General features: G+C 40.0%; 1 long non-coding RNA gene across 2 annotated transcripts in view; it reads left to right on the top strand.

Annotated features, from left to right (window-relative positions):
- Positions 1-25101, top strand: part of LOC116962826 — a 113912-nt gene that overhangs the window by 2413 nt on the left and 86398 nt on the right. Inside the window, exons 3-6 of one of the 2 annotated variants that reach the window (XR_004407836.2) lie at positions 3347-3536; positions 7096-7164; positions 7885-7988; positions 10583-10721. This is a non-coding gene — a long non-coding RNA (uncharacterized LOC116962826). The remainder of the gene's footprint in view (positions 1-3346; positions 3537-7095; positions 7165-7884; positions 7989-10582; positions 10722-25101) is intronic. The other variant, XR_004407837.2, reaches the window with a different exon arrangement.

Genomic DNA, 25101 nt, shown 5'->3' on the forward strand with positions numbered 1-25101 from the left:
AAAAAACAAGACAAAACAAAAAAAAAAAAAAAGCAACCAACAAAACCCACCCAGGTTCTCCTTTGAGAGAATTAATAACAGCTCTTAGTGCAGGAAAGATTACTGGAATCAATGATGTGATTAGGATTGTAAATAAGTAGTAAAAGATGTCACCATTAGAAAAAGCCTGCTTTGCTAACAGGAAGATGTGTATGTTTTACTGATAGGGCTCTAGGATGAAAATCCTGCTTCAAACAGAGGTCGATACAGAACAATTTCAGAAATTAACTAAGAGGTCTGATTAAGGTTATTTGTGTCAGAGGGAAAGGTTCACTGCCACCACTCCCTCAATGGATTTCTCTCTTAATTGCCAATGAGGAGACAAAACAGGAAGGCTAGACCATTTGACTAATCAATAAAACAAAGCCTGCCTTCGTGTTTGCCTGAGGAGCACTCCTTGGGTCAGATCGATGTAGCAGCCACCAAAGTTCTTGCAGAGGTCACCAGTGATCAAGGCATTTTCTGATGGCTTTTGAACACCACTGGTGCCAAGCATCTGCCGCGAGGTTGCAAATGTAAGCAGAACTGGAGATACGGTGTAAATCATCATCCTCATGCTTATGGGAAGACTCCTGGTGATAAAAACAACTCGTATTTACGACCTTAGACAGCTGTTTTAATAAATGAAGATAAAGTATTACTTCATTACATGCCCTGAACTGCACTAGTGCTCGGACGTGATGGAGCTTCTCCAGCAGGTGCTGGGAGTCTTTCTGAATAAGAATTGCTGTGGATGCACCACTGTAATTCTGTTCTGGACTGTGGATGCATCCTATATGGGTTTCTTAAGGCAGCTTCTGTCTCCTTTCCCTTGCCCCCAAACATTCATACAGATTTCAGGGAGACAGCTCAAGCAGCAAGAGGCTCTTTGGTATGAAACAGCAGATTGGTGCAGTCCATTGCTATTGGCCCACCTTCTCCAGCTGTCAGAGCCTATCATAATATTTACTGCAAAAAAAAAAACAAACCCCAAACCATCAGCCTGTTGTAATGACTTGTGTTCATAGCTGATGCAAGTCTGTACTGAGATAAATGTAAGAAAACTTTTTTTTTTTTTACAGTTAAACTCTCAACATTTTCTAGCAAGTAGGCCTTTTTATAGTGTCCAGATCAGACCAGCCACTGATCACTTCAAAACACTCCCCTGGTTACTTCAAAACATTCATTTCCGTATGCATGGCTTTACACTCCCCAAACAACGTTGGGCCCAATTCCTATAAGCTTGCCTCACGTCCCATTGTTTTTAATCTATTAATTAGTGGCAAATCTGACAGTCTTGAACTTAATGCCTGTTGTAGTGCTGCAGATGCATTATAAACCAACGAAAATGACTTTACACAAGGTGATCAATCAAAAATACATATTCCTTTCAGTTTATCTGTTTACTTGCAGATGAGAGATGACATCTGTATCTAACTTGCTTCACAGAAGATATTTTTTTGACAAAATCTTTTCAGTAAGGCAAATTACTTATCATCTAACTAGAATTTTCAGAAAGATAGTTTACTCCATAGATATAAACCTCATCAGCTGAGAAGCAAAATATTATCAAGACAGGGATCATCAAGCCACTATTTTATATATATATATATATATATTTTTTTATGATATGGCTTAATCAACTGCACCCATTTCTTTGAACTTCATTGAAATACAGTTGACCTGTATCTGAATTTAACAAATGCTGCTAAGCTTGAATGATTACTAGAGCAAATGAGGACAAAACTGCAGTGGAAAACTCCAGTTGCTTGAGACTCTGTTAAGCTTCTTATTACACACTCAAAGCCATAGGTAGATGTAGTTACTCATGATAAAAAAAATTGCTGTGTTGATTTTCTTTTCAACAGCAAGTTCAAGCCTTGAACTAAAGTGTAGCTTGTTTTGAGGTTCAGCTTGAAAGCAGTAGTTAAAAATACAAAACTTTATTCTTAGTCTTATAATACGATGTGTGGTGCTTGGCAGAATAAATAAAAAACCCACCTTAGGTTGTTTGCCCAGGAGAATTTGCATTCTTTGGCCTTGGTGTTCCATGTATACATAATCTTCATCATGATTCTGTTATCTGAGTCATCATACCAACTACACAACAGATAACAATAGCACCGACTAGAAAGAGAAAGGAGAAAGATGGGAGAAACAATGTTATAATTATGTAGTCACTTAGGTAGAGAGCACGCATCTGTATTGTTTTACCTATTCTGGGTGGAGCTACTTTCACTACCAATAGTTAAGACTGCATTTATCTGTTTGAGTCTTCACATAAGACCCTATACTCATGCGGTTGCTTTTCTCCTCAAATTGCATGTAGCTGGTGTTAGCTTTTCCATAGCGTTACCCACCACAATTTGAGTATCGAGGAAATTCCAGTTGAAAAGCAGTTCTGTCATCTATGAGGCAATAATCAAAGAAAATACATTATTTTGTCTATGCCAAAAATATTGTGCCATTCAATTCAGAAATTTTACCACCTCCACATTTTGGAAGAGTGACTTTAACAGATGGAGGTCTCAGGAGTGCTTTTTGCCATTCTCAGGAAGATACACCAAAGTAATAAGTCCTTGAAAAGCCTCAGCTTAACACACTCTCAGAAATTTATAAGTTGGTCCTCAAAAAATCTGTATTAGACATCTCCTCTCACAATTCCTGATTAGTGACTAGACTGCATGACACAAACTGTGCAAGTTCATGTGTTCCACACAATTGCTGTGGAGGATGAACACTATTTTCCCCAAATAATTATTTCCAGGGTTCTGCCAGCTCCTCTGTACAGCAGGATATTGCCGTGGAGCACGTGTACACTTACCATCCATACACTTACTACTCCCACTGTTGGTAAGGAAGAAGGAGAAAGTAGAAAAAGAAAAGCATATATATAGAACAAAACATAGAATAGCAGAAAAAAGAGGCCACAACTACCGAAGTATAGAGAAATGACTATAAAAGTGTACATGCAGCAAAACAAACAGTAAAAGAGAAAAATTTAAAAAGCATTTAGACTTAAAAGTAATCAGACTGTAACCACAAAGCTAAATATCCTACCAGACTTTTTAGCAGCTTCCTAAGTTCCTGCAGCCTAACAAGAAAAAAAGCTGTTAAGAGTTCCCTTTCCCCTTTTATCAGCAGGCTTTACATACGCATATGGAAAAGCTCACAACTGCTAGTTATTACTTAATTAGAAGTAGGAGTAGGCTGTGCTATAGATCTCAATGGTCCACACTCTACTCATTATGCAAGTTGGGGCTTGGTGTTGCTACAATTACAGTTTTTCAATTAAGAAATCAAACCCAAAGGTTGTCTCTCTCCGCAGAAGTCCGTGCTAAACTCGGGATCTCTGGGGGCTGTGCCAGCCCGGCAGCTGCTGCCTCACGTAGCACCAAGGTTGCTCTGATCTGCAGGAGCTTGCACCTACGGGGGACAGGGATGATACGCCTCACTCAGCAAAACTTTGGAAAAATTTTAAACAAAGTATGCAAGTTGCATCATCAGACTTGAGAAAGGTTGGATTTCAAATTTACTTACGATGTTGCTCCTAATGAGCCTGTATGTTGTGGTGATCTGTTACTAAAAGATCCCTCTCTGCCACCTGTCAATCCTGTACTGTGTTCTTTGGCACGAGGGACTCAACCAGTACCAGATTTTTATTCTGGGACAAGATCTTTTCCAAGAAAGATTTTGTTATTTGTTCAGCATACACAGTGAGCAGTGCTGCTGATGTTGAATCAGAGCTGGTTAGTTACCTGCAGGACTTCAGCTTCTGCTGCAGTATACAGTGCATGAGGAGGGAAAAGAAGGATCTTGTAGTCAAATATGTTGAGTACCATATGCTATTGTGTGTTAACATATCTAGCATATGTCCCAGTTCCTTCATTTTGAGAAGGGCTGTAACAGTATTGCCCAATGCATTTTGACATGAATGGATGAATACTTGCAAAGCACTTGGGTATGATGAGAAGAGCTCTGGAGGTGATTACAATTTTATAGGAAGTGGAGGCTTGGCACAGTATGCACTAAACAAGTCTGCAGCCACATGTGACTGTCTCCTAACATGCCCACAACAAGCTGCTGAATCACACCTGCTTCCTTTAATGCTGGTGTTTTCTCATTTTGCAGGCTTTGCTGTGCAAACCCTTTTGAAGTAACGCATGCATATACAATCATATACATATGCTTATATGTAATTACACGAACCTTGATGTTGAGCTTGGAAAGAAATGACGGTACTTCAAGATGCGCGTGTAGGGGGAGAGGGGAATGCAGCTGCAACCGAGTTCAGCCAGGAGCAACGGCCAACACAAACCCCATCCTGCCTCTAGCGAGAGGCAGCGTCTTTTAATTCAGCGCACTTCCAGGCTCTCGGGGAGAGGCTGATCAGCTCCGCCACTCAAGACAGCAGAACGTTACCCCCGTGAGGAGCAGGGTCACCCCGCCGTGACGGAGCTCAGCACAGCAGCTGGGTGGCCTCGGGGGCTGCTCCCCCCAGCTGCCGGGTACCAGCGCGGGAAACCGGGGCGGGGGAGCATCCTTCCCCCCGCAGCAGCCTTTCTGCACCCCTGCTGCGCTCCGAGGGCTGCGAGCTGCCGCGGATGCTGCTTCCAAGGGACCGCCTGGCGAATCCTGCAGCTGTGGGAGGCGGCAGCTGGGTTGCAAAAAAGCAATGTAGTGCCCACATGAAGAGAGGAGCTATGCTTATTGCAAATAAAAGTAGCGAGGCAGCGTACTGTTGCGTGGTAATCTGCACCGCTGTGCGGTCACGAAAGGAGTGTCCGTCTCCAGAAGGCAGAGAGCTGAGTTAAAGAAGTAATCAATTTAGTGGAGGAAAAATACAACACGGGTACTGTGATAACTCTCCGTGAGCTAAGCATAAAAGTAAAAGCTTTTCAGGAAAAGGAGGGAAAAGGAAGACAAGACAGGAAGGGCTCAGGTTGTGGGAAGTGTAAAATGGAAGAATGAGTCACGTAAATGTGATTTAGGGTAGAGTGGGAAGATGATAGAAATCTTGTAGGAAGGCTTGGATTTTCTTAGCTTTGAAATGCATTTGCGAGTGTGCTGGCTTTTGGTGATTCTCACAGATTTCCCTGTAACTGGGGGAAACTTGGTGAAGGGGGATTATTGCTTCCCTTAAAAGGCAGTGTCTGGAGCAGAGTGGGAATATTTTGGCACAACTTAATGCTATTAGTGGTTGTGGTCTACTACTGGCTTTATTTGGGAAAGCCTCTTCTGGAAGAATGTGTTAGAAAGCCATCTGCAGCTCTCCCATGCTGCTGTAACATTGGGCAGTAGGAATCCCGTGAGCACTTGTGTCCACCAGTTTCCACCCCTGTGTAGTTTCTAAGCATCTGGAGGTGACCAGGAAGCTAGTTTATAACGTTCACTTTGCTGGAAAGAAAAGATGTATGCTTTTGACCCTTCACCATATTTTGTTCAGCACAGAAAGGAACAAAAGCACAATTAGGAAGGAAGAAATAGCCTTCATGACATTACCAAAGTGCCAATAAATAGCTTCAGAAATGCAGTTCTTACTGCACGTAAAGATAGAAAAGCCAAATAATAGTTGTATACATTGATTTTGCAATGTAACTATAGGCTTACAGGGCAGTATTGGAGAATATTAACTGAAAATCCTTGACCAGAATTCAGAAAATTATAGCATCATCAGAAGTCCTTTATCTACAGAACTATATATATAAAACTGTAAATTTTAATGCCCCTTTTTAGAATTTTCAATAGGTAATAAATAAATAACCACCTTGTGTTGTGGTCTCTGTGGGAAGAGGGAGGATAATACCTGATTGGTATTCTAATCTGAGAAATCACAAAGAAATGAGGCTAGAAAAAAATATATGTATCTAACCGTATTTTTTTCCTGGCAAAATGAGCTTTTTGGGTAATAATTTGGTTCTGAAAATTTCTAGAGGTGACTGCTGTAATAAAACAGTGTCCACAGCTTATGTGATTTTAGGGAATGGCAAAAATTGCCATTTGATGTAGTACCAAAGTTAGAAGACGGGATTGTGCTCTTGCTTTGCTAAGGGTGGTGATTTGGAAGAACTGCGTTACTTTTCCATGCCTCAGTCTTTACATGTGTATAATGGGCATAATATTATTTCTCCCCTATGAAGAAACTGAATTAGGCCCATGAGTAAGAAGGCCATATACAGGAATTGGACTTCATTACTGTGTATGAGTCTAATCCAAGAAGGGTTTTCTGTAAGGCTGCTTACTGAAATGAGACAGAAGTAGAAATGTCTGCTTTGGGCATCCTAACATCAGAAGTTTGGGGACGTTTTGTAGGAACTTGATATGGTTTGACGGTGTGAAAAATGGAGTGCTAGAGCTCCCAGTGCTGCATCAAAAATGCTGTGGCCATGGCCCAAACACAGCCTGATATAAACATGTTTGGCTTATTCAGATGTCTTTAGAATACACAGATAAGTTAATTTTGTAGTGGCAAGCTTTACTGCTTGTCCTGTGTATGCTGGCTCATAGGTAACATCTGTATTGACTTGGACAAAGCTGGGAGGTGTTCCGTATTGCTTGATTTGTCTAATCTACAAGGATTGCTATTGATTAACATGAACGTGATCCAGCTTGTTATTGCAAGGTGATCACATAGCATGTATATGATCTATGTACTTATATATAGAAGATGCTAATCATATATTAGTGATCAAAAAATCCTAGCATAAATTTACTAAAATACCTGTAAAATTAGAATAAAGGTTTCCTCAGTACCATCTGTCTACCAAATGTGGCATTAGGCAATAACAACTTCCAGTCTGTGAGAGTGGTAGAAAAAAATTTACAAAATGGTTTAACCTTTCTGGCTATAAGAACATCGTAACTTTGACATCTGTTCTAGTCCCAATTAAATCACTGGAGTTTTTGACACAGATTTTTTTAGTTGGGGTGAGATGAGATCCTGCTTGTAGACATGGCTTCATTTGTCCTACAGATCTGTCTGTGTTTGTCAGCCAGTGGTTAACTGTTCTTTGATCATTGTTTGGTTTTGTTGTTGTTTTTTTTTTTTTTTTTTTCTTTTTCTTTTTTCTCATACAGGAACAATAGAAACATATTTTCTCTGGCACTCACTGCAAACAGTAGAAGCCTTGTCTGAAATTAGGAAAGGTTGGTATCCAACCAGCATAAGCTTTAGTCAAAATGGTTTGGAATCATGGTCCTTGTTTTTATCATTTGATGCTATATTAATTTTTTGGCCTTGGTCTACAATATATAAACATGCACACACACGCATACATATAAGTGGAAGTAAAACTGTCAGTTACAGAAGTCTGACCTTGCATTTAATGAACATGTGAAATTGTGACGAAAAGCCCGTAGGTAGTTGGGACGTGGAAGAAATACAGAACCAGGACACTGGAACCAGCAATACAGAGAGCATTTTCTAAAAAGAAAAAAATATGTCCCACTGTCCCCCCAGGTTTTGGCAAGTAAGTTTTGGTTCAGCATCAAACTGAGGGATAACACAAGTTATTTTCACTGTGAATGATGATACATCTCAGAATAGGGAACCAGACTTCTATGCTTTGTCGTATTTTCCTTTTGCTTCCTCAGACCAAATGAATTACATTATATTGTGGAGCAAAACGCTGGAAGTTTCCATTTTAAAAATTATGGAAAGTAAAGTAAATAGAAAGAAAACATGTTCCTTTTTATTGTATTTTTATGGAGGTTATAAGCAGAGTTGTTTTCTTACAGCTTTAAGCTGAGTTGTTATGAGCAGTTATTCTTACGAAGTCAGTATGGACCAGATCCAAAGTTGTTCAAGCAAATAGTGATATTTCCAGCGATTTCAGTGTTCTTTTGATCAGGCCCTTAATCTTCCAGAAAATGGTGAGCTTAATAGGACTATTGTGTACGTGGTGCTGATGGTGTATGGAGTTCACTTTTGTGCCTAAAGGAGAAGACGGAGATTTACTAAGCGGTTGTCTGTAAGTATTGTTTTACTTCATTGTCATTCTATTCCCTTTCCAGCTGTTTTTGTATATAAAAAGTTCGAGTAAATCCCCTTTAAAAGGTCTGCTTTTGTGTTAAGGTACTTAAAGTTTAACGTTTTTGTGTCAAAGAGCTTTTATGAAAGAAGATTTGTCCAGGCATATCCTGTAATAAACATCTGGAAACTGCAGGGGTTGGCTAATGGTGGCTATGTAGCAAGAATACAGTTTAACTAGCTGGCTTTAGATCAGGATTAATTTCCATCCACCTCCCCCTACCCCCCCCCCCCCCCCCCCCCCCTTATTTTTTTTAATCTTCTCAATTCATTTATTTGTTTTGTAATCTGAATATTTATATCTTAGCATGGTTAAATGGTCTGAAATGGTCTTCTGGTTCGTAGGTAGTACAAAATGCCTCACCCTGGATTGATGCAGAGAGTGCTGTATGAGAGCAGATTACGTCTCTGCAGTATTCACTGATTATGTGTTTGAAGAGCAAAGTTGCTGATCTTTAAAGACAACTTCCTTTAGTACAAAATATATAGGAAAATGAGTATTTCTAGATTAGTCAAAAGCAAAATCTGCCACAGAAGTAATAGGCATCATTTGTATGTGGGCCAGGAGTTTAATTAGGATTAAGCAAAACAGAAAACTAGATCGTAGCCTATCTGATATAGACCAGAAGTGAAAGCCCTTAAACAATTTGGGGTGTGGAGGGAATTTAAGGCTTTCACAAAATGGAAAGAGAAAGACAGGGAATAGTTTCAGTAGTAATAATGGAGGTGAGGAGGAATTACAGAAAATACAATAAAAGAATAAGGAAATACACATTTGCAAAGGTCACAGAGGGAAAATTGGGTAAGGAAAGTTCTGGCAAATAAGAAGTAGAATATGAAGTGGTAATCCCTCCACTACATTTATAGTCCTGTGTATGAACAAGTGAAAACATAAACCTTATTTTGGGTGTGATGATGCTGAAGGGTAACAAGCTGTAATGACAAGAGTCACTGTCAAAGTTTTTGGATGACAATAGGAGGTTTCAGAAAACAATTTTAAGTGTATGACTTAATCGGTAATTCATGAAAAATTATTATCACTGACAGTCCAGGAACAGATTAATTGAGTGGATGTGCAGAAATAAAGTTATCATATCCCAAATTTAGCTGCACTTACCTAAAGTACAGCTTGCCTCTGACAGATGCAATGGGGCTAGGTCAGGCGGGGTGCCAGTCAGTCGAGTGAGTCAGCCCTTGGGCAGAGGCACAAACCTCGATTCAGTCCACTGAGCAGTGGAAGCGGCATTTCCACGTGCCACCGGTGCCGGCTGGGGCAACAGCAGGAAAGGTTTGCCAGGAACGCTGCGCTGCTGGGGGTACAGTGGAGGTGATGCTCACCGAGGACCCGGAGGAAGCTGGTTCACCTCAGGACCTCGTCTTCTCTCAGAACAGCTCCCCTGCGATGATTCCCCATGGGCCTTCCAGCAGAAGGAAGATTTTAATTACTTTGAGGAAGAAGGAGAAAAATAAAGATGTAAATGAGAAATGTGTGAGGCTACAGATGCTTGCAGGGTATTCGCTGTCAATCCCTTTGTTTGTTCAAAAAGTCCTCAGCCCCCTTTGATTCTGAGGGAGGAAAAAATTGGCTTCTGAGATATTTAAAACTAATTTTGTTCTCATTTATGTGGGAAGATAAATTGTGATACTTAGGAAAATATTGTATTTTAATTGTGTATTTTAAAAGATGTTTAGTATTCAAGGATGGTCTAGATTTAGTCCTTGCAATCCTATCTTACTGCTCTGTGTATTTCACCTGTGGATCCAATCTCGAAAAAAGCAGATTACAAAGCTGCAAGCAAAGTCTCATTGTATTTCTCTGCTGTGTTACCTCATTTTTTTCTGAACAGGCCTGCCTTAAGAGGCTACACTTTCTAAGCCCATAGACTGTCTTGTATCTCAAACTGCTAATAAATGCCAACTAGTATTAATTGCAGTGTTGGTATGTGGTTCACATTAAGAACAGCAGGATTACTTTTAAAACTGGAGTGGCCACAGTCATTTGCAACAGTATGAGTGGGGTCTTCCTAAGTAGGGTTCAGCCATAAATAAACTTTCTCAGACCAGAACTGTGTGGACTTGTGCATTTTGGAGTTAATCAGCACTTGCATGGTGTTTGCCCTTCCATCATGAAACTTTTAACAGAGAAGAGTGCAGGGAAGAGCCATGCATAGGCATCATCTTAATTTGGGTAGTATCTACCCTGTGTGGCCTGTGGGCTCATGATTTTATCTGTATCCTGGATCCACAGTGAGAGAAGACTGCAGGAGAGGTTGGCTCTGCCCTTCTCCCTTTCACCCAGCATAATTCGGATGGGATTATCAGAGTGCTCAAGTGAGTTCATTGTCCTGACCACATGGGTGCCTGGGATCCGTTGTGTGCCCTCTCCCCCTTCTGTTTTATTGACTTCCTCCTAGACAAAGAGGCGTTTTCTCTTTTTCCTTCCCCCCAAATGTGATTCTGCCATCATTTTATCATGTGTGGAGGTGACTTCAGACTTACGTGGTTTGGGTTTGTCTCTCTTTGCTGGCTTGACAGGTTGTCTGGAGCTTCCTCGTCCACACAAACACTTAAATTAAGTGCCCGAGGTTAGCCAGTGGGGAATATGCCTTGAGCCCTCTACCACAGACTTCCATGTGCTAGACCAGACATAATATGTGCCTCAGATTTGATAACTGTAAGTATTTTAATTACACGGATGCATGTTGCTGATGAAGGAATGTAGTAAAATTTAATTTTGCTATTATAGCATATAGTATGGATTCAGTTTTTAAGTTGAAATGGTCATACATAGGGTCAAATTCTTCAGAGAATTACGTATTTAAAATCAATTGATTCAGACATTTTTTTTTTCATTAATGAAAATTCTAAACCACTTGTTTGAAACTGGCTGAAACAAAGTTTACTTCTGGTTTTCACAGTTTCTGCAATTACATGAAATAGTAGAGTTCAGTTTAATTGACCATGCACAATGTGTTTGCTTGTTACTAATTTTCAAATCCAAGGCTTAATGTTAAAGTTAGAATTTGAATGAGGTAAGTAGACAAATACAAATTTTTTATATACACTAAGCTTTTCACTCTCGATGATGCTGATGCTTAGATATCCTATTTAATGATAGTTAATACAGTGATACTGATTTTGTCCCTGCTGTGTTCATTATTAACCCCAGAAGGTAATGGAAATCTTATTAGACTCAGTACTGGATATTAATACCGTGCCTGACTATGGTATGAAAAAAATGAAGAAAGAGCCTGCAAACATTTGGAAGTTAATTGCCTGACATGGAAACCACTAATGTACACGAGTAACATTTACTCACGCAGATTGCCTCCATGAATTCAAAATCCCTCCGATGGGTGGTTGTAGGATAAGGCCATAAATCACACCTTTATGGAAAGTCTAAGAAATGTTAATGGGAAGGCACCCACAAGGTATGATGGAAGCTTAATAATTTTTCATGAACAGTCTTTGAAAGGCATATTTAACTAAATAAAAGTAGTGGTCATTGTTTAAAAATAAAGAAGAACCAGATGATGAGCTTAGTTTGCCTGTATATATTAGAAGAAAAAAAAACAACTGGAGCAGCCATCAGGTCACAGTAGTTATTTCTATTCTATGTGACAAACACAGCCACCGTGTCCGTGTTCCTTCACACCTGATACACCAAACTCGGTGGCTGAGTTACACATGCCTCCATATAGGTTTTTTGTTTATTTTTGTGGCTGGCCAGCGTTGTAGTGGCATCAGTGGTTGGTTGGGCAGGCACCTGAGCCATGGTGGAGCCTGGCACCCTGCTTTCACATGGGAAGTGATGCCAGGACAAACACTGATGGGACCTGTCTTATGGCTGAGTGAAAATGTTGTGATGGTCCCCCAGGCTTTCAGCTGTGCCTCGGGTACACGAATGGTGTAGAGAGACCTAATGGAGATAATGTCAGGCTCATGGCCAAACACAATTCCTGTCTTGGGGAAGGTGAGTTTTTTTACCACCTGACTGCAGGTAAGTCATTGTCACTCCCCTTCTGGGCAAGTTTATTTGGGTGCCTGTAGCCAGGTGCAAAGATGTTCTGCAAGTGGAATAGGCACAGCTTGAAGGTATAAAGCAGTTATTTATGGATCAACACACATGAAATGTAGCTAGGATTTAATGAGCTGCTAAGGGTCACCTTGATAAGGCCACTAGGGAGGCTTTGTTGTCTGTGTAGGTATCAGTTGGGAGGGTAGGGCAAGGCAGAGCTTGGTCTTCATGGCTCTCTGAGCAGGTCCTTCAGTAATGGTCACCTCATCTGATGTATCTTGCTGGCCTCGCTAGGTTTCTTGGTATGTTTTATTTGTGTGTGATTTTTTTTTTTGTTGTTATTTTGGATTTTTTTAGGATTGTCTAGCTTTCTGTGTTGGTGTTTTTATTTCTGGGTATCTGGTTGGAAGGTAAGAGCACCCTGAACAGAGTTGTAGTAAGTCCTGCTGCAGTGGCAATACCCATCCCTGCCAGGCTGTTGCTTGTGTGTGTCCTGTCCTGCCTTGCCCTGCCCATGGGTGGCCTGAGCTCCAGGTCGGTTGGAGGATTACCAGCCCTTGTTAGATGCACAGGGCTGGTAATTGCCTCAGAGGTGGTTTTCTTTCAGCTGAAATGGTCCTTACTGGTGGCTGTGGGAGTTGAGCAGAAGGAGAAAATGGTCTTTTCCATGGGTGAGCTCCAAGGCCGACTTCAGATGCTCACTAAACCTACAGAGCTATCATGCAAAAAAATGAGTTTTGTTTCATTGAGTCCTTTGATGTGTTTCCTTCTCCCTGCCCTGGCAATAATCTCACGCAGGCTGAGGTGAGGTCCCTCCTTGGTGCAGGGTCCCTTGTGCCCCTGGTCCAGCAGGCTGCTGTCACCGCAGGAGCCTGGTGGCCACGGGTGAGGCCTCCGTGGGTGTACAGCTACTGCAACAGGTCCTGCTCTGGACAAGTATGAGGCCATGATGTGCAGGAAGGCAGGCCCCGTCTCTACCATAGTGCTTAGGGAACTTTTGTGTTCAGCAGGGTTCAGGGAGCTTAGAAATGAGCGTCTGGATCCATATATTTCCTCTAGTTGATGGTTTGGCTTCATCTATGTATTTTTCTGGTTTTGACAGATGATCAAGTATCAGAAACTGGCAAAACTGGCATACAGATAGCTGTGGTGAGTGATGAGGATTGGGGGCTTGAGCACCAGGAGTGTCAGAGTGAGCATGCTGCCTGGAGAGGTCAGTCTTGGGATCGGGAACCCGGCTGACAGTTTTGGAGGTAAGACTTCAGTCCATGGAAGTTACAGGACTTCTCCAGGCACTGAGCAGCCAGAAGACCTTTTTAGCTGCCTCTCCGGGTGCCCAGGACTTCCAAACTATAATTTAATGACTCTTCAGCTGGCTGGAAGTATACCCGCAGTGGTTGGTCTATAGATGGCAGTTGCTGGTGGCATTAGCAGCTGGCTTAGTGAGGGGCAGAGGTGAAACAGGGATCAGGGGACAGGCTTAGGAGGGATAAGTTACACAGCATGTGGCAAACTTAGATGATTAATTGGTTGTGTGTGCTGGCTTTTTTTTTATTAATTACCCAGGCAACTATTTTTTTCTAGAGGCTTGAGTGTCATAGGCATTGAGTTTTGCTTGGACTGAAGCCCTTGTTTTACCAGGGTGCTTTAAGTACATATATTTTATGTATATTCAAGCAGCTAAGTTTTAGTTACCCATCTCTTTCTCTGGGTTTTTGCTGGAGCCTCAACAGCTGGAATACTGAGCGCAAGTAAGGATTTTCTGTTCAAAGTTTGTGGTCTTGTTTCTGTGTCTTCATCAAACTTTGAGTGTTTTTCCAGAAAAACTTAATAAGGTTCAGGACTTTAAGCTTGAAAATTTCGTTAGCAGGCCACAATGAAACTGGGGTAATGGAAATAAAAATGTATGTAGCATTAAATTATAGGCATGCTTTCTATGCCACCCAGATAATTAGTATACTGTTTAATTTCCTTGCAAAGAATCCATTTTCTTTGAATGTTTTAAATGAAATAAAGTTATCTGGACTCCATGCCTGTATTCTGGGGGGTGTGTGGGGGTGGGAATAGACAAATGGCCTTTAAAGCGTGGGCCAAAGACGCCTCCTTATTCTTCAGTAGGAGCTGTGTTTAAACGATACTTATGGATGTGGGAAATAAGTAGGTAAAACCACTGATGCCAAAGTAGAAATAACAAAAAAGAATATTTTTTTTGTGTGTTTGCTTAGTGTTGGTGTCACTTACCAGAGTAGGCAAGCTATAGACAAAATCTACTAGAGAAATTATTATTACTGTATTACTATATTTCATGGATTTGAAGAATGAGTCTGTGAATGGAATAAGGGGGGTAATATTACAAAATAGCAGACCACATCTGTGCCAGGCAGAAAGAATTTGAGTATTAATAGTGTAAATACGGTAGCAATCCTTGCTTCTATCTAGATTGCATTATCTGAAATTGCACTTTGCTTTTAAAATTACCTTCAGGATTTCTTTGAATTTTCTTCTGGGAGAAGAAAAAAATATCTTTCCCCCCCTTGTACTCTGGTCCTATTATGACTTTTCACCATATCACATTAAACTTTCTCTGCTGGTATGAAGATAAACTATGTATAGCACAGGTTGTAGAAGAAATTCTTCACTACCCCAGGTAGAAGAGCACCTGCTTAGCCTGAGAATTGTATATCTAGGTGTAGCTAAAGCAAAGGCTTATGATACATATGAATTATAAGTGCATTAATCAGGATGTAATTAATGTTAATGCATTGAACCCAAAAAAAGATCATGCTAAGATAGTTAACAAAAACCAGTATGTGAGTGTTTTGTAGCACCGGTAGCATAACTAAATAAAACATATAACCTCTGTGACCACCAAAGGGGCACCAAAGATGCATGTATTTACACATAGGAAACATCCCAATAGCAAAAGGTTGCAAGATAAATGTGCAGAGTGTCCTACCGAATGCACCGGGGTGAGTGGCAAAACCACGATAAGCATTATTGGAAGTAGATGACTCCTGTTCCCCCTCTTTGGAGGGGTTGGATGGAGCGAGTTGCACAGAATCCCAGGGGAGAAGGCAAGCCTGTCCCAGCCCCAGCTTTCCTAGCAGAGGAGCTGTCAGTCAGGCCTGGGCACATACACCTCTGCAATGAAGAGCCGGCTTCAGTTCTGTGGTGCTGTGTGCCACTTGCAGCTGGCTTAGGATAAGTTGTGAAAGGCTGACAGTTCTGCATACAGTGAAAATTATTAACAAGGTGCAAGGGCTAACCATTAGTATGTTGTTGCAGGTGAGTGAGCTTTGTACAGTTTTGTTTTAAAGTTTAAAGCTGGCCTGATTTGTCAGTCTTCTAAGCCTTCCCAGCATAGCACGCTTCAGTTTCCTAAGCAATACTGAGATAAAGATGAGTGGTCTGTGTGGTGGGTGGGGAATTGGCTGACAGGCTACACTCAGAGGGTGGTGGCAAATAGCTCTTTTTCAAACTGCCAACCTGTCACTAGTGGGGTCCCCCAGGGATTGCTATTGGGCCTGACACTGCTTAATATCTTAAGTGGTCTGGATAATGGGGTCAAGTGTACCCTGATGAATTTTGCTGATGATACCAAACTGAGTGGGCAAGTGGATGCTTTGGAAGGGGGAGCCATCCTGCAGGAAAACCTGGGTAGGCTGGAAGAGGGGGGTAACAAGAACCTTATGAAGTTGAACAAGGACAAGCATTAGGTCTTGTGTCTGGGAGGACATAATCCAGGAGAGCAGCAGAGATTGAGATCTACCTGGCTGGGGAACAGCTCTGTGGAAAGGGACTTGGGGGTCCTGGTGGACAACAAGTTCAGTATGAGTGAACAGTGTGCTGCAGTGGCAAAGCAGGCTAACAGGGTGCTGGGTTGCATCAACAAAGGCATCACCAGCAGAGATAAAGAAGACATTATCCCACTCTACTTGGCCTTTGTCAGGCCACACCTGGAATACTGTGTTCATTTTTGGTCCATGCTATATAAAAAAGATGCAGACAGGCTGGCGAGGGCCCAGAGAAGGGCCACAAAGATGATCAAGGGACTGGGAAGCCTGCATTTTAAAGGAAGGCTGAGGGAATTGGGTTTGTTCAGCCTTGAGAAGAGAAGGCTTAGGGGGAGGCCTTATCAACATGTTCCCATATTTAAAGGGTGGCTACAAAGATGATGGAGACTCCCTTTTTTATAAGGAGTCACGTGGAAAATATGAGGGGTAATGCATACAAGTTACTCCTGGGGAGATTCCGATTGGACAAGAGAGGAAAATTTTTCACAATGAGAACAATCAGCCACTGGAATAATCTCACTGGGGGAGGGGTGGATTCTCCGACATTGGATGCTTTTAAGATTTAGCTGGACAGGGTGTTGGGCCATCTTGTCTAGACTGTGCTTTTGCCAGGAAAGGTTGGACCAGATGAGCCTTGAGGTCCCTTCCAACATGGGATTCTGTGATTCTTAACTTGCAGCATAAAGATGCTTTTCTTTACAAAATAAAGTTACAGCCAGAAGGAGCAGAAGAAAGTTAGTGTGTTTAGAGGAGAGGAGATAGTTGCACTCTTATGCTGAGGAAGAAATCTGTATGAGCATAAGACTATTATAGTTGGCCTTGGCTTGAAGACAGATGTAGATGGGGAAAAGTAAGATAAACATCTGAGGATTGACTGTCCAATTAAAGGCAAGTGCTTCAGTGTTGTGATTTTTAAATCACACCTGCTGCTGCTCTCACAGAACTGAGGCAAGGCTTTCAAATGGACTGTATGTGTTTAGCCAAAAGCCAAGAAAGGACTAATTGCCAACAAAGAAGGTGGACTACCTTGGGAGGAGTGCCATTTACAGTTCATGTTTGTGGAAGTTAGTGGTGTAAGCTGCTGGTGCAACTGGTTTTGCTTATCTTAGCACCTTGCTTGTGATGATCAGCTCCTTGCTAGGTGCAGAGAGTCTCAGACCTTGGCCTATAAAACGTTGCATTAGCCTTCAGGAAGGTGGTTGCTCACAGATTGATCTGCTTTCAAACTGTTAATGTATAACTGGGATGCTTACATTAATGGCTGTTATCTTTTCATGTCAAGTGACTGAATTATTGGCCAGGAATGTTATGTGTTCACATAGAGGGAAACTTTGTGCAATGAAAATGCAAGCATCCTTTATCTCCTTTAAAGATGTGATTGCACTTAAAGAAAATAGTCTGTTACAAATAGAATATGGAGCAGTAACCCTTGCTCCTAAATGTGGGCAGTAATCTAATTTGAGCTGTAGCAACTGACTTCTTGAGCATTTGGTGAAACTTCTAATCCTTCTGGAGAAATAATTGTGTGTTAATTAAGAGCCAGAATTCCACGAGGCTTATTAGCTGTCTAGCTGGATCTGAGAAGCAGAAGGTTGAACGGAGTTTAACTAAAATTTAGAGCTGTTAATTAGACTCCTTTCTTCTCAGTCTCCTTTCTATTTTCTTGTTTTTGGTTTGTGTAGCACACTTTGAATGACCTGTGAGAAACTACTGTGCTTCTGACATGATAGCTCCCAATTGTAAATGCTGTACTTTGCTAGCTGTGAAAGAATAAAGCTTTAAAAGAGCTTGACTTCCCTTAGCTACAAGCTAGCTTGTTATGGAAGAAGAAATGACAGGAAGTAGAAAAAGCAGGCTGGCTAATCTTGTTAAACAGCCTGAATAATGTTGCATTCAAGATTTGTGAACTCCATGCTGGAACACACAGATGCTTTAATAAACTTTAGATGACCTGTCTTAGTTTAATGCATTTTACAGGGTTCAGAAAATGTTTGATAGGCATATAGAAACCTAAACACGTAACAAACTTCCTCATAGACCTTCATTTTGGTAGTTATGAATATGGGAATTTGTGAACTTGAGGTTTTACTCACAGATGAGTACCTGGGCAAGATTGGGGAGGGAAAAGTAGACCCTGAAACCAGTTTTAGTGTTTTTGAAAGTTCATTAAACGGCATGTAGAAAGATATGAACTATTTCCTGAGTTTTTCACTTGTATATTATGAAGTTTACTTTTTGCTGGGGAGGGGCAAGGGGTATGCTAGCATGCTGTACAAAACTCCCTGGGATTCTGGTATGACGTGAAGTGAGCTGGGCAAAACGGCTGCTCTTTCAGTTTAATAGTCCCTGTACTCCCCAGTGAAATAATTTTGTACCTGCTGAGTAGGAACAGTTTAAAGGTCTATTGTAAAAGACACAAGAATTCTATTCATTAATTAGACTTGTCAGAGTCTTCTTTGTATTCTTTGTTGGAAATACAACTTCATTCCAGGGGTGTAGTTAAGCCCTTAAGCGACTTTGACTTCCGGCTCCGGTTCTCATATTTAATGCCTCACCTTTAGAAGTTTTGTTGTTCTAATCATTGAAATGTTTATATTTTTCTTTCAGTTTATAGTACGTCTCAACTAAGACATTTGCATTAATATAGATGTATTTGCCTAATGAAGATGCACAGCAAAACAGAATATGCATCAAATGACTCATGTTGGTAATTTAACTGGTTTCACACCAATGTGGTGTGCCTGTATTTTAGTTGACACCTTTGGCAGAGGAGGGGAGAGGGCCAAGTGGGAAATGTAGTGTAGATAGCCCTTGAACTATAATGGAAAAACTACTTGAATCTGTAAAAATGTCCTAATTGTTCAGGTTTGAGTAGCTGACTAGTAGTTGACAGTTTAGAGAAGTATGACTGCTATACTGGTACAGTTCTATTGTTTCAAGCATTTGGGGGTGATGGATTTTTTTTTTTTTCCTTCCATATTTTTAGTTCTTTTCACACTTTTAAAATATATATTTACCTCTTTATTAAGGATAGCCTGAGTATAACTCTTCAAGCTAAATTTGAGGAGAACCTGGAACAATAGGGTGCCTGATCATAATTGTGAAAGTCTATGTATGCATGAATAAGAATCCCAAAAGCTCTGTTGCAGGGTGCACTTATTATTTAATTCTCTTGGCAGTGTTTGAATTATTCCAATACTAAATCTTGGGTTGGTTTCTTGTTACTACACTAGCTTTTCTGTCAAGTATGCTACACAGCATTCTGATCTGACAGCCACTTGGCAAGGGTTGCTTGCTTGGAACTATACTAAATACCTCTAGTTTAATTTTAAAGTTAAAGGATTGTTTTATAAAGGACTGTTCTCAGCCATACACAAATAAGTCTCTAAACTGTACAGTTTTGGACAATTAGATCCTCTTGAATTTGATAGATGAAGAAAACTGCCTTTTAAAAATATTAATGAATTTGTGATTCCAGTCATCCTTAAGTGGCTGTGATTTGGAGAACACCGTATCTGGATGAGAAGAGCTCAGATGTTAAGGCAGCATGCCTAACCTTGTTTGCTTTAGGGATGTTTCTGCATGTATGCCCTGCTGCTTACTTTGTAGGATTTTTTTGTTTTACTAACCTTCTGTTCTGTTTTACCCTCTGAGACACTGACATTGAACTTTCTGGCATTTATTACCTCTTTGTTGGAATGTCCTGCATATGGTTTATTCCCATTTTCCAGTTACAATCTCTTATACAGTATGTAACTGCAAGCAAAGGTACTGCATTGTCCTCACTGCATCAGTTCAAGACTGATGTGTAGGGGGTATGTAGACTGACAAGGTAGTTTTAAAATTGTAGCAGTGTCAATAACTAAAACCGCTCTGAATTTTAATGCTTTGAAGAAATACCTTTAGTGGTACCAGTTGAGGTATAGATTCTGTCAGGAAGCAGCTTGTTATTTTAAAAGATGACAACAGAAGATTATTTTAACATCGAAGGGGGAAAAATTTCCTCTTTTTGAGAAATATACTAATAACATTAATACATGGTATTGCAGAGAACCATTTAGAATACTTACAGTTACTTACCAGAACATAACAGAAAATACATGCTTGCCTACTAGAAAATACACAAATACAGACCTAAATTACATTGAGCTATATTGTAAAATGACTGGCATAATTTGGAGAAAGACAAAGTAGATAGGTGTTCCTTTGTTCTGTTGTTTTATTGTCAGGATAAGCTTGGCTACACTACTTGGTGATAGCTGGTGGATTTAGTGGAGAGCTATAGGAAACCACAGACATCTGCATAGGTGGAGATAGTGCTTCTATAATCTTTTATGTATCCCAGGTTCAGCTCCCTTCAGTGGTCTGGAAGGAACTATGTGAAAAGGACACTATAAAACCAAACTCTGTTTACTTTTCTAACTTAGAGTGGGTAGAGGAACATGAGGCTTGCTCTCCACACCTGGCATACACACTTTTTCTACCACAGTTAATTAAAAGTGTGCCTTCAAAGAAGGTATTAACACAAGAATCTAGACCAGCTTTGAGTGTCCTATTCAAGACCATACCAAAGACACTGTGACCTTATTTTCCTAGTCTAGGTGTGTTATTAATTTGCTTGGGGTTGTACCCTGTAATTCTCTGTGCTGAAGCAAGCTGAATTTCTGAATCTTTCCTGGCAAATCGAAGGTGCCCTTTTAGGATGTAAGGTAAGGACTAAATCTGTCTGCTTTTCAAGCAGAAAAGAGGAGTACTTGGTTCATGAGGTAGCTTTTAAATTTGGATTGCAGTAGTACCCAAAGAAGAAACCCATATACATCTGAAGCGATGGCATCAGCTTTCTCGGTGTGGGACAAAACAACAGTGGGCCCCTCCCTGTCATCCAGGGAATATCTTAGAGGTGAAATATCTGTGCTAAAAAAGGGAGATTAGCACATGGAGGGACACTTTTGTGTATAGCTCTGTGGGTTATAATCCAAACTGTAAATCTTCCCAAAAAGAAAGCAGAATAATCATTACTGGTTTGGTATTTGGAATACATGAACCTATATGACCAAACTCTTTAACTCTTGCAAATTGAAGTGAAATTAATTATAAAACTGGAAATCCTGTTAAGCCGTTTGCTTTCTAATGGTTAAATGGCTTAGAGGCTTAAAAAAAAATCAGGTAATTTGTGAAGTATAAGTCACTAGTGTTTTATACTGTAGTTGAAAAATGCTATATCTTCATCCAAGTTCAGATCAGATCTGACAGATATGTTTAGCCTTTGTGCCTTAATGCTACTGCATATGTATGTGTATATAATACTCAAAATATCTATTCAGTGGAAATTGAATTTCAGTTAATATCTGCATTAAAATCAGGGATTCATGAGTGATAAATTGTTCACCTTTCTTTCCTGACCTAGGAGATGAACAGAGGAAAGCCAGTGATGATATGTTGTCAAGGTAAAATGACATTGTTTAGAAAAGGGGAATATTTGGAGTTCCTGTTTCAATGAATAACATCACTGGAATGTTCACCCCATCAGGCAGCTCTGGAAAACAAGCTTTCAGAAGGTCACCAGCTCGAGCTTGTAACCTTGCTGCCATTTGTCTGGTAGGATCTCTCTTCATCGTAAACCTGAATGCATTTATTAGGATTGCAATGAAGAGAGAGTCTGAAGAGAATATTAAAATAGTTGCTATTGTGCCAGGAAGAAAATGTTTGTTTCTTCAAGTAGTGGAGCCCACCGAGCTGTTGAAATAAAAGGTCATTTTCAGACTGTGAAACTAAATAGGACATTCTTGTGAAAGAAGAGAGGAGATGTTAAGGGGAGGGAGGGAAATATACATTGTTTCTGTTAATCTCACAAAGAATCAAAACAAAACATTTAGATGTGCACTTTTAAAAATGTTTATATTTTTTAAACCTATAATGACCAAATACTACGTTCAAATGATCCTTCAGACAGACGCAAGTGGGTTCTTTAGATTCAGTGAGGTTGGAGAAAGAGGCAGGATAAATGTAAATACTCTTGTTTTATCTGTCAAGTTGATAAGGAGTTCACTAAGGTTATTTTTGACTCTGAGGGACTTCTTGAATTGGGGAAGATAAGACACCCCACTTGCACTCTGTTTTAAGACTGGAACTTAAAATTGCAGTGGAGAAAACAGGTATAACTGTTGTGCCCAATTTGCTTTAATAGGACTCTGAAGTTGCAGAAGTCTGGTCTTACGCTGTCAGTGGCAGGAGAAGTCTCAAAGATATTCTTTTGAAAATATTAAGTTGCCAAAGAGGAAGCAAGGGTTATGTTCTTTTTATTTACTTATCTGTTCATATCTATTTATATATTATTTTGATGAGTGCAGGAAAAGAAGTTCTCCAGCTAAGAATTGTGGATTATAAATTGATACCTTTAGAGTAAGAGAAGGCAAAACAAATGAGTGCCCTCCTTTATTCCCATACTGAGGTATAATGGTGTATTATCTGACAGAAGCAATCATGGTTCTAAAGAGAATATCTTGCATGTTTATTATTCTCCTGGAAAGCATTTGAGACCTAATTTCATACGATCTGATTTTAAGCAGTGAGCAAGGGAGAAACCTTACAGGAAACCAAATGAAAGAAAATTTTTTCTCAGATGTGCACTAAGCTGGATCCCAATTTAAAGATTAACAAGAAGGGGATGACCAAATGCTGTTTTTGTATATTTTGCTCATTTTTCTTTAGACAGCAACAATTAGGGCCCATTTAGAACAGAAAACTTGTCTAAGCATGTTTGGGTTCCACCCCCACAAAGGTGTTAAGGTAGTGAAATTTGGCAGTTGGGTGCTCAGATCTTCCTATGAGAAATTTGGTGCTATATTTTGTTGGGGGTATGTTGACATCTGCTGCTGTAGATGCGTTTAAATTCAAAAGAACATGGTCAAGCATCAACAGCTAGTGTTGGTTTCATTGTATTAATAGCACCTGTAGGAAAAAAAATAACATCAAGATACATGCTAGCTGAATCACTTAATTTCTTCATCTGCAGGTGAACAATCTGCCATATCTTATATATATTTCCTAGACTTAGTTCTACTAGATGTACCGATACTCTTAGAAAGTGGTATGCCAAGGACCTGGTCATCTTGAAACAGTTACCTTTATGCCTGAGTTGGGTTTTGTATTGGTAAATGTGATTGTTTTGGGTGAGAGAGTGTGAGGCTTGAGTTGCACGAGGGATGCTGAGAAGGGTGGGTTGTGAAGGTGCTTCCTCCGCTTCCATGGATACGAGTCATGTGGAATTAGGCAGTCTCACCCACGCTCTGTGGAAGATCATCATCAAGCTTCAGTTTTTTCTTTGAAATGTAAATGATCAGTGTCTACCACTTGAATACTAAACCCAGCAGATCAGAGTGAGTGTAATGCTGGATTCTCTTTAACCTGTCTTCTGAAGAGTGCTGTTTTGTTTCATTTTTCCACCATATACTACTCTCTCTTTTTTTTCTTCTGTATCTTGATTTATCCTTTCTAAACTTGTGTCAGTGAAACCTGACAGCTCTGAAAAAGCTTTTATTTGTTAGTAGGTTTTTGTGGGCACATTATACATAAAGGTCACTCAAACACAGATTTGCTGTTCTGCATTTAAGCTTGTTGCTATGTTGGTTCCAGATTTTTATGTAAATCGTGTTAGGATAGTATATTTATTACCAGTGAAAAGACAGCGCAATCAATTTAAAAAAAGCAAATGGTGCTGCACTAGATCACACACTTTCCTCGCTAAAAATAGCAAGTCAAATGCTGGGAGTTGCTGAATGTTTTCAATCCTCATTCTGTGGTAGAATTTTGAATTAGGAGTATTTCCTACAGGTCTCAGATTTAAGAAACTACTTAAGCATATCTTTCTTGGCTGAAGTCTGTTACATGGTAAAACAGTTAAATTGCAACTCTCTAAGGAAATATTGGCTGAATATTTCTGAAATTTGCAATGTATTTTAGAAAAAAAATTGTAAGGTAAGATCACAGAAGCTCTTTTCCTTCCCGCCCCCCTCTGCCCCCGGAACTGTGTGTTTGTAACACCTGCTGAAAGAAATGGAATCTGTAGGTCCCTAATAGCCTTTGAGCTCTAATCTTTTGGTATATGAGAGAACCAGCTGGCTGATCTAAAGACATTCTAGAACAAATAATGCTTTTTTTTCCTTTGTATTAAACAGCAACCTTTATAGAGTTTGCATACGTGCTTTCACTTAAAGGTTATTGTGCTAATTTAATTTTTAGATTATTTTCCTCATACATAAACATACATAATAATCCTGTTTGTTTACTTTATACTGAAATACTAGCCACAGTATAAAAAGTAGAAAATATATTACTTACATCAGCTGTGTGCTAAGTCACATGGTAATGAGAATGGATTTTAAGTTGCCCACAACTTTTCTTGGCTGTATACTACTAATAGGAAAAGAGTGGAAGCAGGCCTAGTATTGCCTTGGAAGTAAAAGGAACTGTAGGTGCTTGGGAGAAAGAGAGATTGCCTAGACAGATCTTTTTTTCCTTAAATTAAGGCTATTTTCCTTTTTTTTGCAGGCCTTTTTTTTTTTAAAAAAAATGGGCTATTTTATCAGTAATGGGAATCTTAATTGAGTATTCTTTTTTTCTGCCTGAATAGTTTTTAGCATGCCATAATATTGACTACAGTATTCTGGAGGCTGTTCTGACCTGAAGTCTTAAGTAAAATAATTTCTTACATAAGGCAAAATATCCTTCATGTGTATGGTAGCTGTCCTTGAATTTCTATATACTTTACAACTCTTGCTAGTGTAATATTTTCTTTCCTTCTGTCATTTTCATGGTGTTATGTGAAGTTACAGGCTATAGACTGTGATTTATTTCCTTAAATTTTTAAGTCTATGAAAGCAAGCTCATTAAATGACTGCACAGGTCTGGGCACACAGGCTTTACTTGTTTGGCCCCCATAGCCTCCATCCTGGGTCACTTGCCTGCCACTTGCCCCAGTACAGCTTTTTCAGAGTTGGCCCTTCACTTATCCTCCTGTATTGTGGGGTAACTGGAAACTCCATTTTGCAAGGTCACAGGACTACACCTGCACTGTTACCAAAGAACAGCTAATGAAGACAGAATTTGTTACCTGCCATGTTCCCTTCAGCCAGGGGAGACTTCCAATAGTTAAACAAGATATTGAACCTTCAGAATTAACTTTTTGTTGAAGATTAGTAACTTTTGGGTTACCACTGTGTCTGAAATTCTGAATTTTCCCA

The sequence above is a fragment of the Tyto alba genome, unplaced genomic scaffold, assembly GCF_018691265.1.
Source record: "Tyto alba isolate M040663 unplaced genomic scaffold, T.alba_DEE_v4.0 Super-Scaffold_23, whole genome shotgun sequence".
Lineage (NCBI taxonomy): Eukaryota > Metazoa > Chordata > Aves > Strigiformes > Tytonidae > Tyto > Tyto alba.